Here is a 13,604-nt window from a genome sequence, read left to right on the forward strand (position 1 = left end):
ATTATTGGCTGTTATTACTTTTATAATGACCAAAATTATTACATCTATGGCTTTACTATGTTTAAAATGGCTAAAATTATTACACTATTGGCTGTTATTACATTTTAAATGGTCAAAATGATTACATTCATGGCTGTTATTACGTTATTGGGTTGCTTTAAGGTGGATAACGAGAGTCTGTACAGAACAACACGAGTTCTCTGCTCTGCACATTAAACACACTATTTAACTAAATATTTATCTTTATCTTCAGCCGCCGAACGTATTAAAAAAAAAAAGAAAGAAAAGAAGTTCCCCAGACATTAAAAATATGGAAAAACAATAAAACAATGAATGAGCTGCAGCAACGAGTCTCAGGAGAGAGAGGAACGTTTACTAATGTAGATCCTCTTCCACCATCATCATCATCAGAGTAAAACTGTCAGATGAAGTGACAACACACACACACACACACATACACACACACACACACACAGGTACAATGAGAGGACGATATCTTCTTGACTTCCCACTCGACGCGTAAAAGCTTCCAAGAAATCTCTATTTATAGTACAATCTCTCCAATTAGCAGACATGTGCAAAAGCAACACAACCCACCCACACACACACACACACACACACACACACACACACACACACACACACACACACACACACACACACACAGACACACACACACACACACAGACACACACTGATCCGTCCTTGTCTGTGTGATGTTATCAGTTCTCTGGCTCATTAAACTCTGATACAGGAGGAAAACAGCGACACAGTGTAATCAGCTGTGTGGTCGTTCTCCATCGTTCATCGACACGACGACGTCTCCACTTCACATCACAGAGCAGAGCAGAGGAATGGAAACATCTCTGTCTGTTGGAGCGCAGGTGTCTATAAAGCTGCAGAGTGGAGGCAGAAACACCTACTGGTGCTCGGTTTGGTTTGGTTCGGTTCGGTTCAGTTCGATTCAGCTCGGTTCGATTCGGTTGGGCTCGGTTCAGTTCGGTTCGGTTCGGCTCGGCTCGGCTCGGCTCGGTTCGGTTCGGTTTAGTTCGGTTCAGCTCGGTTTAGTTCGGTTCAGCTCGGTTCGGCTCGGTTCGGTACAGTTCGGTTCAGTTTGGTTCGGTTCAGTTCAGTTCAGTTCAGTTCAGTTCAGCTCGGCTCAGTTCAGTTCAGCTCGGCTCAGTTCTGTTCTGTTCAGTTCAGTTCGGCTCAGTTCTGTTCAACTCAGTTCAGTTCGGCTCGGCTCGGCTCAGTTCAGTTCAGCTCAGTTCAGTTCGGTTCAGCTCAGTTCAGTTCAGTTCAGTTCAGCTCAGTTCAGTTCAGCTCGGCTCAGTTCGGTTCAGCTCAGTTCAGTTCGGTTCAGTTCAGTTCAGTTCAGTTCAGTTCGGTTCAGTTCAGCTCAGTTCAGTTCAGCTCGGCTCAGTTCGGTTCAGCTCAGTTCAGTTCGGTTCAGTTCAGTTCAGTTCAGTTCGGTTCAGTTCAGTTCTGTTCTGTTCAGTTCGGTTCGGTTCAGTTCGGCTCGGCTCAGTTCGGTTCAGTTCAGCTCGGCTCAGATTGGTTCAGCTCAGCTCGGATTGGCTCAGTTCAGTTCGGTTCTGTTCAGGTTGGATCAGCTCAGTTCAGTTCAGTTCAGTTCAGTTCAGCTCGATTCCTCCTGCTTCTCTGAGCGACAGCTTCACCGATGGCTTTAATAAACTGAGTCGCGCTGCTGCTGTGGCCACATCACTTCACAGAGCAACAAGCAACAAGCTCTCAGTCTCTCAGTCTGTCAGTCTGCGTGATGAGGGACCTCGGGTCAGTGTGAAGTCAGTCTGAGCTGCAGCTACTGGTTCATTAGCATAATAACTCACTCTGTCCCTGCTCTCCAGTTATGATAGACTAGAATAATAATACTATTTATTTCTGTTGCACGTTTCACAACTGATACAAAGTGATTCATGAATATGAAAATATGAATATTCATATATTGAAATTAAAATGATTTGCATCTCATCACAGAAATAAATAAATGAAACTACAGGATAAAACCTTTGTAATCAACCAGGGTTAGAGAACAACTTGACTTTATCACAAACAGGTCAGAGACTAAACTAATAAACCTGTTCCTCTTAGAGCCACAAACTGAACACTGAAGGAAACACGTTATGGGTTTAGCTACTGTTAAAGGGATAGTTCAACATTTTGGCAAACTGGCCTATTACCATAATCCCTATAGTCATAGCAGTAGGTTCGTTACCTTTAATTGTCGGTGCAAGCTATTTTTAGAACGGCGGAGCAGAGCCGTGAGCTGCTCAGAGCTACGCTACGGAGGCTCATTATGGGATTTCTTGGTTTCCCTCCTCATCAAACTCATCAAATACACAATCCAACAACTCCACAACGCTCTGGTGGACAAGTTGTGAGCTGCACATTCACCACGCTATGAGATAATAACACAACGTTACCACACAGAGTTGTTTTAGAGGTAAATTCATGTAAAACCGCTGATGCACGTTGCCTTCAGGGACAGTTTTTCATCAACAGTCTCTGTATTTCCCTCTAAAACAACTCTGTGTGGTAACGTTGTGTTATTATCTCATAGCGTGGTGAATGTGCAGCTCACAACTTGTCCACCAGAGCGAAATAGCTGTCGACCGAAATATACAAAACAATAACAATGAGTTGTATTCTCACGTAGGATTCAGTGTTTTATTAAATCTTCCTCCTTGAAGAACAAACTCAACACATCACACTCAGACGTCCAGAATAAGTTGGGATTCTTTGCCTGAACTTCCTGTCTGTAAAAGATGAAGCCGATATTTTCCAGAAGTGCACAATCATTTAGTGCACCTACACTGCAAAAACTCAAAATCTTTCCAAGAATATTTGTCTTATTTCTTGTCAAAATGTCTCATTTCTATTCAAAACTAATCTCTTTCCACTTAAAATAAGACTCATCACCTAAAACTTAACTTGTTTTTAGATCATTTTCACTTGTTTCAAACTAATTTTCACTTGAAATAAGTAGAAAATCTGCCAGTGAAAGCAAGTTTTTTGTGTTTGTAATAAGAAAGAAAAACTTGCTCCACTATCAGATTTTTCTACAAGTGAAAATCTGCTTGAAAGAAGTAAAAAGTGTCTAAAAACAAGCTGCTTTTTATGAGATGAGTCTTATTTTAAGTAGAATGAGATTTATTTTGACTAGAAATAAGACAAATATTCTTGGTAAGATGTTGAGTTTTTGCAGTGTAAAGCATCATTTAATGTCCATTCATGTATTTGGACACTACAAACCTGTTCTTTATATATGTGACACAGCTGCTGCACCTGAACTGGATGTGTCTGAAACAACTCACACTGCTCCAGAGCCATAGGAGAGAGTGAGAGATGCATAAACCATGACAGCAGCTGAGACGGATCTATAGGCGGCGGTGGTGCAGGTATGAAGCCGTCACCGTGGGAGTGGGAGTGGGGCTCAACATGCTAATGTGACATTTGGAGCTGAGCAGTGAATGTGACAGGAGATAATGGGAGTGGACAGGATGTTACATTATCACTGTGATCTCCAGCTCCTCTCCTCTCTCTCCTCTCTCTCCTCTCACACCGAGGTCAACGTGAATCCGGCCGCTGATAAAGACGGGAATCAAATCGATCCAACTGGACGATGCACAGAAACAATGAACAGGGATTCCTTAGTCTCTAGTAGTGACATATTGGGTGATTTTATGATTGACCTGCCATTCATTTCTTACATATTGCTCCTTTAAACAAACAACAATTAACAAACTTTTGAGGTTTAGCGTGGTCCATGATGTTTCTATCAGACCGGACCGGGGAGAAGAGAATTAAAGCAGCTGCTTCTACTGAACACAAACTCAAACGATCTCCTCATCTACAGTAAAACCCACATTTTGCCCCCAAAAAAACAAAAAACAAAAGCTGAACTCCTCTTCTCATACTCAAGTTTACAAGCTGTGACATTTCACTCAAACGCACCATGAGCCTTGTTTTCTTATACGCCTTCACTTTTTTCCGCTAAAGTATTACTACTCTACACATAGATGGCGCACTACTTTTTTTTAAAATAAAATGTTCAAATGTATCCCCATCTATCGCTCGTTAGAACAAGAGCAACAGAGAAAATAATAAATAATCTTCCTAACGAGCAGCAGAAGTTAAACAGCTTTTTGTTTCCACAGGTTGTTGTGTTTTTCTCCTCCAATTAAAGAGAGACAGTTGGTCGTAGTTAAGGAGGAAACAGTTTCACCTTGTAGCAGTTCAGCAGCGTTAAGAAGCTGCTGCTGCTTGTTATTAGTCTCTTTAGTTATAAAAACACAATCAACACACAACAAAGTGTCTGAGCTGCAGCTGCTGTTTAAACTTCACCCTGATTATTAAATAACACTTTGCTGCTGCGTGTCACTCCCCGACTCTCTGCCTCTCCATCCCCTTCGTCTTTCAACTTTCTATCAATTAAAGGCAAAAAGCCCCAAAAATATACTTTAAAAAACCTACAAAAAGAAAAGTATTTTCAGAAGCTCAATTTTTTATGGAATGACTCGATTCAATATTTTATAGATATAGATGTAAAGGGACAAAGGTTGTCTTTCATTTAAGCCATAAACCATAGTTGTGGGATTAGTACTTCTGTAGTTATAAAGCTTTAATTGCAGTGATACAAAAACAGGCGCAAATTGCCAAAAATGGCCTCTGCATGAAGAGGTTAAACTTCACCCTGGTTATTAAATAACAGTTTGCTGCTGCGTGTCATTCCCTGACTCTCTGCCTCTCCATTCCCCTCATCTTTCAACTATCCATCAATTAAAGGCAAAAAGCCCCAAAAAATACACTTTAAAAAACCCCAAAAACCCATTATTAATATGAGTCCAGATAAATAAACTTCCACAGCTTCAGATTCAGAGTGAGATAATTGCTCCGGTGATGAACTCTGGTGACTGGGTTCAGTGTGTGATCGTTAATCAGCCTCATGGATCCTCGACGACTCTCAACTCGTCCCACTGGGAGAGAATCAACTGAGTCAATATTTGCTCCCATGATGCATCTCTTCAGGCGCCGCTTCTCTTCTAATGAGGAGCTGCTGCTGCTCACCAGGCGGCGTCTTTAACACTTTAACACTCGCTTCCCTCTGCAGCTGCAGCCGGTTAACACACACTAACAGGGACACGCACAACAATACAACACACACACACACAACTCTGATGTGACCTATTTATGCCTCATCTTTAGATTTAACATGGAAAAGCCTCTAATTTAAAGGGATAGTTCAACATTTTGGCAAATTGGCCCATTGCCATAACCCCTATAGTCATAGCAGTAGGTTCGTTACCTTTAATTGTCGGTGCAAGCTATTTTTAGAACGGCGGAGCAGAGCCGTGAGCTGCTCAGAGCTACGCTACGGAGGCTCATTATGGGATTTCTTGGTTTCCCTCATCATCAAACTCATCAAATACACAATCCAACAACTCCACAACGCTCTGGTGGACAAGTTGTGAGCTGCACATTCACCACGCTATGAGATAATAACACAACGTTACCACACAGAGTTGTTTTAGAGGGAAATACAGAGACTGTTGATGAAAAACTGTCCCTGAAGGCAACGTGCATCAGTGGTTTTGCATGCAATGTTGAACTATCCCTTTAATGGTGTGTGTGTGTGTGTGTGTGTGTGTGTGTGTGTGTGTGTGTGTGTGTGTGTGTGTGTGTGTGTGTGTGTGTGTGTGTGTGTGTGTGTGTGTGTGTGTGTGTGAGAATGTGATGGTCGTGTGTGTTTATTGGAACCAGAATAAACAGATGAGGAGTCGTCTGCATCGATATGAAAACAGCCCCGAGCTCCACAGTCGACTAGTAGGGGGCTACCCAGGAAGCAGCATGAACAGAGCTACGTGATGAAAACACACACGTTAACACTGCTCTCTCATATTAACAGAGTTTATACACAGTCTAGTCAGTGTTGTGTGGTGAGGAACTGGTGGATGTTACAAAGCATGTGTAGTGATGCTTTGAGCATGATAAAGGCCAAAAGCAAAAAGTAAGTGAAGCCATTGGTTGGCTTTAGGCACAGCTAAGGAAAGATTGCATGTTTTCTAGGACGTCACTTCCTGCAGCTCATGTAGCTACGCCATCTAGCAACAACCACGTCTCTTCAGTTCTTCTCTGCTGCTGTCATTCTCATCACAGCCACTAGATGTCGCCTTAAAAAAAATAAAAACCCACGTAACTCAGGGTTGTAATCAGCCGCTGAACAAACGACCTGCAGGTTCAGACCAAACACTCTTATATAATATAATATAATATAATATATGTATAATATATGTCACGGAAACAATCAGAACCACTGACCACATGCAGCTGTGTGACCTTTGACCTTTAGTCCAGACACCTGTGTGTGTGTGTGTGTGTGTGTGTGTGTGTATTACCTACAGTTTACACGTGTGTTACATAAAGGTGTAGTGACAGGTTTAATCTCCAGTCTCTTGTCTCTTGTCTCTTGGTTTGTGTCCTCAGAGTTTCTGTTAATCTGTTAAAAGCTCAACAGCTTCTTATCAGAGGTGGAGGATGGAGGACGGAGAGAGGGACAGACGGAAGGATGGACAGAGGATGAAGGACGGAGGACGGACAGACAGAGAACAAATGGAGGATGGACGGAGAATGAACAGAGGATGGAAGGAGAATGGACAGACGGATGGAGGATGGACAGAGGATGGATGGATGGACGGAGGATGGAAGGACGAAGGATGGGTGTTTCAGTATTCAACTTTCCACCACAATCACTCACTCATCATCAGATGAGAAACAGTGATTTATGATGATGGATAAAGTGAGGATGAATCTGAGGATGAAGCTGTGGATGAAATGGAAGATGAGACAGAGGATGAAACTGAGGAAAGAGAATGGACAGAGGATGGAGGATTGAGGACAGAAGGACAGAGGATGGAGGATGGAGGACGCATGGAAGGAGAATAGACAGAGGACAGAGGACGGACTGAGGTCAGACTCAGCAGACAGACGGTGTCTGGTTGGTCCTCAGAGCAGCTGGTGGTCTCAGGTCTCTGTCTCTGTCTCTGATCATCCAACACTCTGGTCTGAACATAAACTCAGATTTACCCACAATCCTCTGCTGCTGCTGCTGCTGCTGCTGCTCTCTACCTGCTCAGGTGGTTCAGTTCATTGATCTGTTCCTCTACACATCAGTTGTTGCAGACGGTCGGAGGAGCAGAGAGGATCGATGGAGGAGTCAGCTCCTCACACACACACACACACACAACCACAACCACACACACAGACACAGACACACACACACACAGATTTCATCAATGAAAAATATAATAAATATATAAATGATGTTCTGCACATAAACTTTTATGGCAGAGATGAAACGGATTAAATAAACAGTTATTGGACTCTGCTGAACTAGAATTAAAAATCAAACTTAACAGAGATCAGTTTAGAGACACACGGGTGGATGGATGGATGGATGGATGGATGGATGGATGGATGGATGGATGGATGGATGGATGGATGGATGGATGGATGGATGGATGGATGGATGGATGGATGGATGATGGATGTGTATCAGTTAAAGGAAACATGTGACACATTCATTCATCACAGTTTAGTTCCAAAATGTTTTCAAACCTTCATTTTATTTCCTTTAACCCTGAACGCAGAACTCAACAACTTTCATCTTTATATCAAACCAACACACACACAGATACGTCGTGTTGCCGTAGTGACAGTGTTGCCATAGCAACCGCTCATCATTGCACACTTGGAAACAGGTGAGACCCAGAGGGTCAGAGAAACGTGAGAGGTCGACGTAAACACACACACACACACACACACACACACACACACACACACACACACACACACACACACACACACACACACACACACACACACACACACACACACACACACACACACACACACACACACACACACACACACACACACACACACACACACACACACACACACACACACACAGAGGAAGTCTGGTGTTTAGCTGCAGTGACAGTTAATGTTATTATGATTCCAGCTGTTAAGCAGCTGACTCATGTGTAATTATATGTTTCATGTATAAATCTGAATCAGTGCTCAGTAAACAGTAGTTATGATGTCACTCTGGGGGGTTTCAGTGTTCAACTTTCCTCCACAATCACTCACTCATCATCAGATACACAGAAACAGAGATTTATGATGGGGGATAAAGTGAGGATGAATCTGAGGATGAAACTGAAGATGAACCTAATGATGATGTGGAAGAAGCAGAGGATGAAACGGAAGATGAGACTGAGGATTAAGCAGAAAATGAAGCTGAGGATGAAGCTGAGAAAAAGCAGAGGATGAAGGATGAACTGAGGAAGAACATCAGGATGAAACTGAAGATGAAACTGAGGATGAAGGAGAGGAAGAAGCTAGGGATGAATCTGGAACAAAGATGAAGATGAGAGAGGAAGAAGCTGAGGATGAAGTTGAGGATAAAAATGAAGATGAATCTGAAGGTGAAGCTGAGGATGAAATGGAAAATGAGACAGAGGATGAAGCTGAGGATGAAACTGAGGATGAAGGAGAGGATGAAGATGAGGAAGAAGGAGAGGATGAAGATGAGGAAGAAGCTAGGGATGAATCTGGAACAAAGATGAAGATGAGACAGAGGAAGAAAAAAAAGATTAAAATGAAGATGAATCTGAAGGTGAAGCTGAGGATGAAAGAGAGGATTAAAGAGATGAGGAAGCTGAGGATGTAGGAGAGGATGAAGCTGAAGATAAATCTAAAGATGAAGCTGAGGATGAAATGGAAAATGAGACAGAGGATAAAACTGAGGATGAAGTTGAAGATGAAGCTGAGGATGAAGAACAGATCCTAACTGATAGGGGTGGGAGAAAAAATCGATTCACATAAATATCGCAATATCTTTTTTGACGATTTTAAATCGATTTTTTTTTCAAAAATCGATTTTTTATTTTTATTTTTTGAATTTTTTTTAATATTGTGCAATGTGCATTTGTTCACCTTTTTTTACAGACAGAGAGTCCAGGTTTTGAAAAGGGTTTAAGTTCACTTTATAATGGAGTATGTTCATTTATAGGCTCCTACAGTATTTGTGTGCAGATAAATGTTAAAAATGCTAAAGACTAAAAATCATAGAGAGAATCGGCAATATCGTAGAATCGCAATTTATATCGAATCACCATCCAAGAAATCGTAGAAGAATCGAATCGGGAGAAAAGCATATCAACCGATCATGATGCTGTATCAGACATAACCAGCTCAGTGTGTAGAAGAGGAAACTCTCCTCAGCGTCACCGCTGTCTAAATATACCAGAGATTCCTCCACAAGCTGGAGAGACCACACACACACACACTGTAAACACACACACACACACACACACTGTAAACACACACACACACACACACACACACACACACACACACACACACACACTGTAAACACACACACACACACACACACACTGTAAACACACACACAGCAGCACATTACAGGAGCTCTGAGTTAACCAATCACAGATAATACAGAGAATGACAGCATCAATAATGAAACACACTCATCTCGCTCTCACCACAACCTGCATTTTAAAACACACACACACACACACACACACACACACACACACACACACACACACACACACACACACACACACACACACACACACACACACACACACACACACAACTTATGGACTGTCTCTCTGTGTTGTAGCTGAGCTCACACAGCTACAGCTCAGCACTGATCTCAGCTGGAGAAGATGTAGAAGAGCTGGAAGTTTATGATGATTTTAAGTTTGTTTCCTTGAAAAAAAAACATTTTCTTTCCTATTTTTCCCAAATGAGACAAACTGAGAAGAACTGTTTTAAACTTTGAGCTTGAAGGCAGCACAGAGTGACGTCATCACATGAGCTCCATTAGAAACAACAGCACAGAGGAGGTTCATCCAGTGGAAGATGAAACAATCTCCTAAAGACATCAAGTTAAACATGAAACACTCTGTTTTTTCAATATTTTCATCAATCTCAGTGTATTATTGTAGTTTTCTACAGTTTCAGAGTGAAAAAGGGAAACAAAGCAGCAGCAGCAACAGAATGGGAAACCCAGTCAGAGAACTTTGACCAAGGAATCAGACAAGAGATTTAGATGAAAATATATATCAGAATCAGAACGGTTTTATTGCCAAGAGCAGTAAAGGTCAGTTTACAGCACAAGGAACTTGTTTTGTTGTCAGGTGCAAAAAATAGAATAGAATAATTTAGATTTAGATAAAATAAAATAAAATGGAATGAATTAAAATATTCTAGTGCAAAAGATATGCATATACTAGGAAATATGCATACCGTATACGATAAATAGCCTACACATATACTATATAAAAGAATAGAATAAAGATATATACAAATACTACTAAATAAGTTATTGTGCAAAATGTTGTAGTGCAGAGCGACTGTCCATAGGGTTAGGGTTATACTAATATAGATAGATAGATAGATAGATAGATAGATAGATAGATAGATAGATAGATAGATAGATAGATAGATAGATAGATAGATAGATAGATAGATAGATAGATAGATAGATAGATAGATAGATAGATAGATAGATAGATAGATAGATAGATAGATAGATAGATAGACAGACAGACAGAACGATAGAACGATAGATAGATAGATAGAACGATAGATAGATAGATAGATAGATAGATAGATAGATAGATAGATAGATAGATAGATAGATAGATAGATAGATAGATAGATAGATAGATAGATAGATAGATAGATAGATAGATAGATAGATATAGTTTAAAATGTAAAGTGAATGTGTCATCTGTAACTTTTTTTCTTTTGGAGATCATTGCATCTTCCACTTGATGAGCTGTTCACAGTAGTAGTAGTACACACACACACACACACACACACGTCTGCTGAAAAAACTACCGACACGCACACACACACAATATAATTAGACGGGGGAGCTCCTGTAGGAAACAGCTTCAGCACAGACTCTTTACAATGAGACAGGTGAGACACACAAAACCACATTTCTCTGAACAATGACTGAAAATAATCCTGTGTGTGTGTGTGTGTGTGTGTGTGTGTGTGTGTGTGTGTGTGTGTGTGTGTGTGTGTGTGTGTGTGTGTGTGTGTGTGAGATGGAGAACAAAGCAGAGTGTGTGAGCCGTTATCTGCATAAAGCCGAACAGAACAGAGGAAACCTGCTGCTGAAGTGTGAGTGGGAGGATTTTTCACCTGAGTGTGAAGACGTTACGACGTTAAAGGGATAGTTCAACATTTTTGTCAAACTGGCCCATCACCATAACCCCTATAGTCATAGCAGTAGGTTCGTTACCTTTAATTGTCGGTGCAAGCTGTTTTTAGAACGGTGGAGCAGAGCCGTGAGCTGCTCAGAGCTACGCTACGGAGGCTCATTATGGGATTTCTTGGTTTCCCTCATCGAACTCATCAAATACACAATCCAACAACTCCACAACGCTCTGGTGGACAAGTTGTGACCTGCACATTCACCACGCTATGAGATAATAACACAACGTTACCACACAGAGTTGTTTTAGAGGGAAATACAGAGACTGTTGATGAAAAACTGTCCCTGAAGGCAACGTGCATCAGAGGTTTTACATGAATTTCCCTCTAAAACAACTCTGTGTGGTAACGTTGTGTTATTATCTCATAGCGTGGTGAATGTGCAGGTGAATGTTGAACTATCCCTTTAAACTGGAGAACACACACTGCATGGTTTATATGTTAATGACACACACACACACAGAGCATCTGACCAGTGTTTCCTCTGATTCACCTGGACTCGGCTCCTCAGCTGCTCCGTCCTCGGACCGACACATTAAATATAGATGTAGATAGAAGCTGTGGACACGCGCACAACTCATCTTCTATATTTAATTCAACAAATAAAAACATTAAAGCAGACGATGGAGAGAACCACCAGCAGGAGGACGGAGGTGAAGAACCCACAGCTGCAGAGAAGCTGGAGACAGAGGCGCCGCCATTTTTAAAACCAAGACTCTGCTTCACTGTTCATATACAGCAGAGTGCATTCACTTGGAAAAAAAAAAAAAAAAAGCTCAGTTTTTCAGAGTAATTATTTTTTTTCCTCCTGTATTTTGGAGTTATTTCCTTTTCTTTTTTTTCTGAGTAATTTTTTTCCGGATTTAACAAGATTTCAAAATCCCGCTAGAAGCTCCCACCAACGTTAAAGTGCTGCAGTCAAGTCAGCCTCCACTCTAATGCATTAAAATCTAAGGAATTATTCTAAGATCTTTTGTAATGGGAACTTGTGCATTTTAAAACGTTCTATGGTAGCCTATTTTGTATCATGTAGATGACTTAGTTGTTCTTTTCACTGAACACACAGGAGAGTGTATAACTTTCTCACATGCATTGCACCTGACTTGGTCTTTTAAATGTCTCTAAAATGGGGAAACTGGGTTTCTGTTTTGTCTCTGTGCAGCCCATGTCTATTTGTGTAATCCTGGTGTAACAGTTTAGGGAACATAAAATTAGATGCTTCCATTGAATAACTTTTACCATTACGTTTACATTTATTTCCTATATTTACGTTTGGAGGGAGTTGAAGATGCCGACCACATTTTGCCTTCAACAATAAGTCACAGAAAGCTCTTTTACTTTCTCTCTCTTTTCCTTTTCTCAGTTATAGTCCCCATGTAAACTATTTTAGTATGTTGTGGTGTGCAATTCATTTCATTCACGATTAACGATTAATTGACGATAAATTTAATAATCATTTATAGTTGCAGCTCTAATAATAATCTCTTTATAATAATCTATATGTGTGTGTGTGAGTCAGTGAAGGAAACATGAAGCAGATGAAGTGGATTCAGCAGCGACAACGACGAGCGGCTTCTCGACAATAAAAAACCTGATGAGACTGATTTTTATTCTTCAGTTTGTTTCAAAGCTGTTTCACTGAGATGAAACTAAATCCTTTAATAACATGTGACCACACACACACACACACACACACACACACACACACACACACACACACACACACACACACACACACACACACACACACACACACACACACACACACACACACACACACACACACACACACACACACACACACACACACACACACACTCACACACACACTCACACACACACTCTGATCCCTCCCATTAACAAGACGCATGAAAAACATCAGGATTAAACACAACCAACACAACACAGATCAGCCACTTCACAACTTTTAAGCCGCAATTAAACCTCGTTTCTCTGCGTGTGTGTGTGTGTGTGTGTGTGTGTGTGTGTGTGTGTCTGTGTGTGAGGAGGAGATAAGGCCAGGTATAAGCTGGTGTGAAGAAGGGCAGTTATGTATTAAACCTGCTGCTCTGTGAGGAGTGAAAACTCTGCTGTCGATGGACACACAACACACACACACACACACACACACACACACACACACACACACACACACACACACACACACACACACACACACACACACAAACCTTGAACTGGTGATTATATTCTCCTCCTCTTCCTCCGTGTCTCCACCTTCATCCAACAAACCTCCTCAATTAATC

General features: G+C 41.3%; 2 protein-coding genes and 1 long non-coding RNA gene across 3 annotated transcripts in view; 2 read left to right on the forward strand and 1 right to left on the reverse strand.

Moving 5' to 3' along the window:
- The window catches only part of gpx1b (glutathione peroxidase 1b), a 320,730-nt gene that overhangs the window by 235,461 nt on the left and 71,665 nt on the right, over positions 1-13,604 (forward strand). The gene's annotated exons all lie outside the window — the stretch shown is intronic.
- tex264a (testis expressed 264, ER-phagy receptor a) overlaps positions 1-13,604 on the reverse strand; it is a 64,372-nt gene that overhangs the window by 39,600 nt on the left and 11,168 nt on the right. The window lies entirely within an intron of this gene.
- Positions 3,179-13,604, forward strand: part of LOC310986486 — an 82,984-nt gene continuing 72,558 nt past the window's right edge. The window contains exon 1 of the long non-coding RNA XR_014595411.1: positions 3,179-3,216. This is a non-coding gene — a long non-coding RNA (uncharacterized lncRNA). The remainder of the gene's footprint in view (positions 3,217-13,604) is intronic.

Source organism: Trachurus trachurus, assembly GCF_905171665.1.
Source record: "Trachurus trachurus genome assembly, chromosome: 5".
NCBI lineage: Eukaryota > Metazoa > Chordata > Actinopteri > Carangiformes > Carangidae > Trachurus > Trachurus trachurus.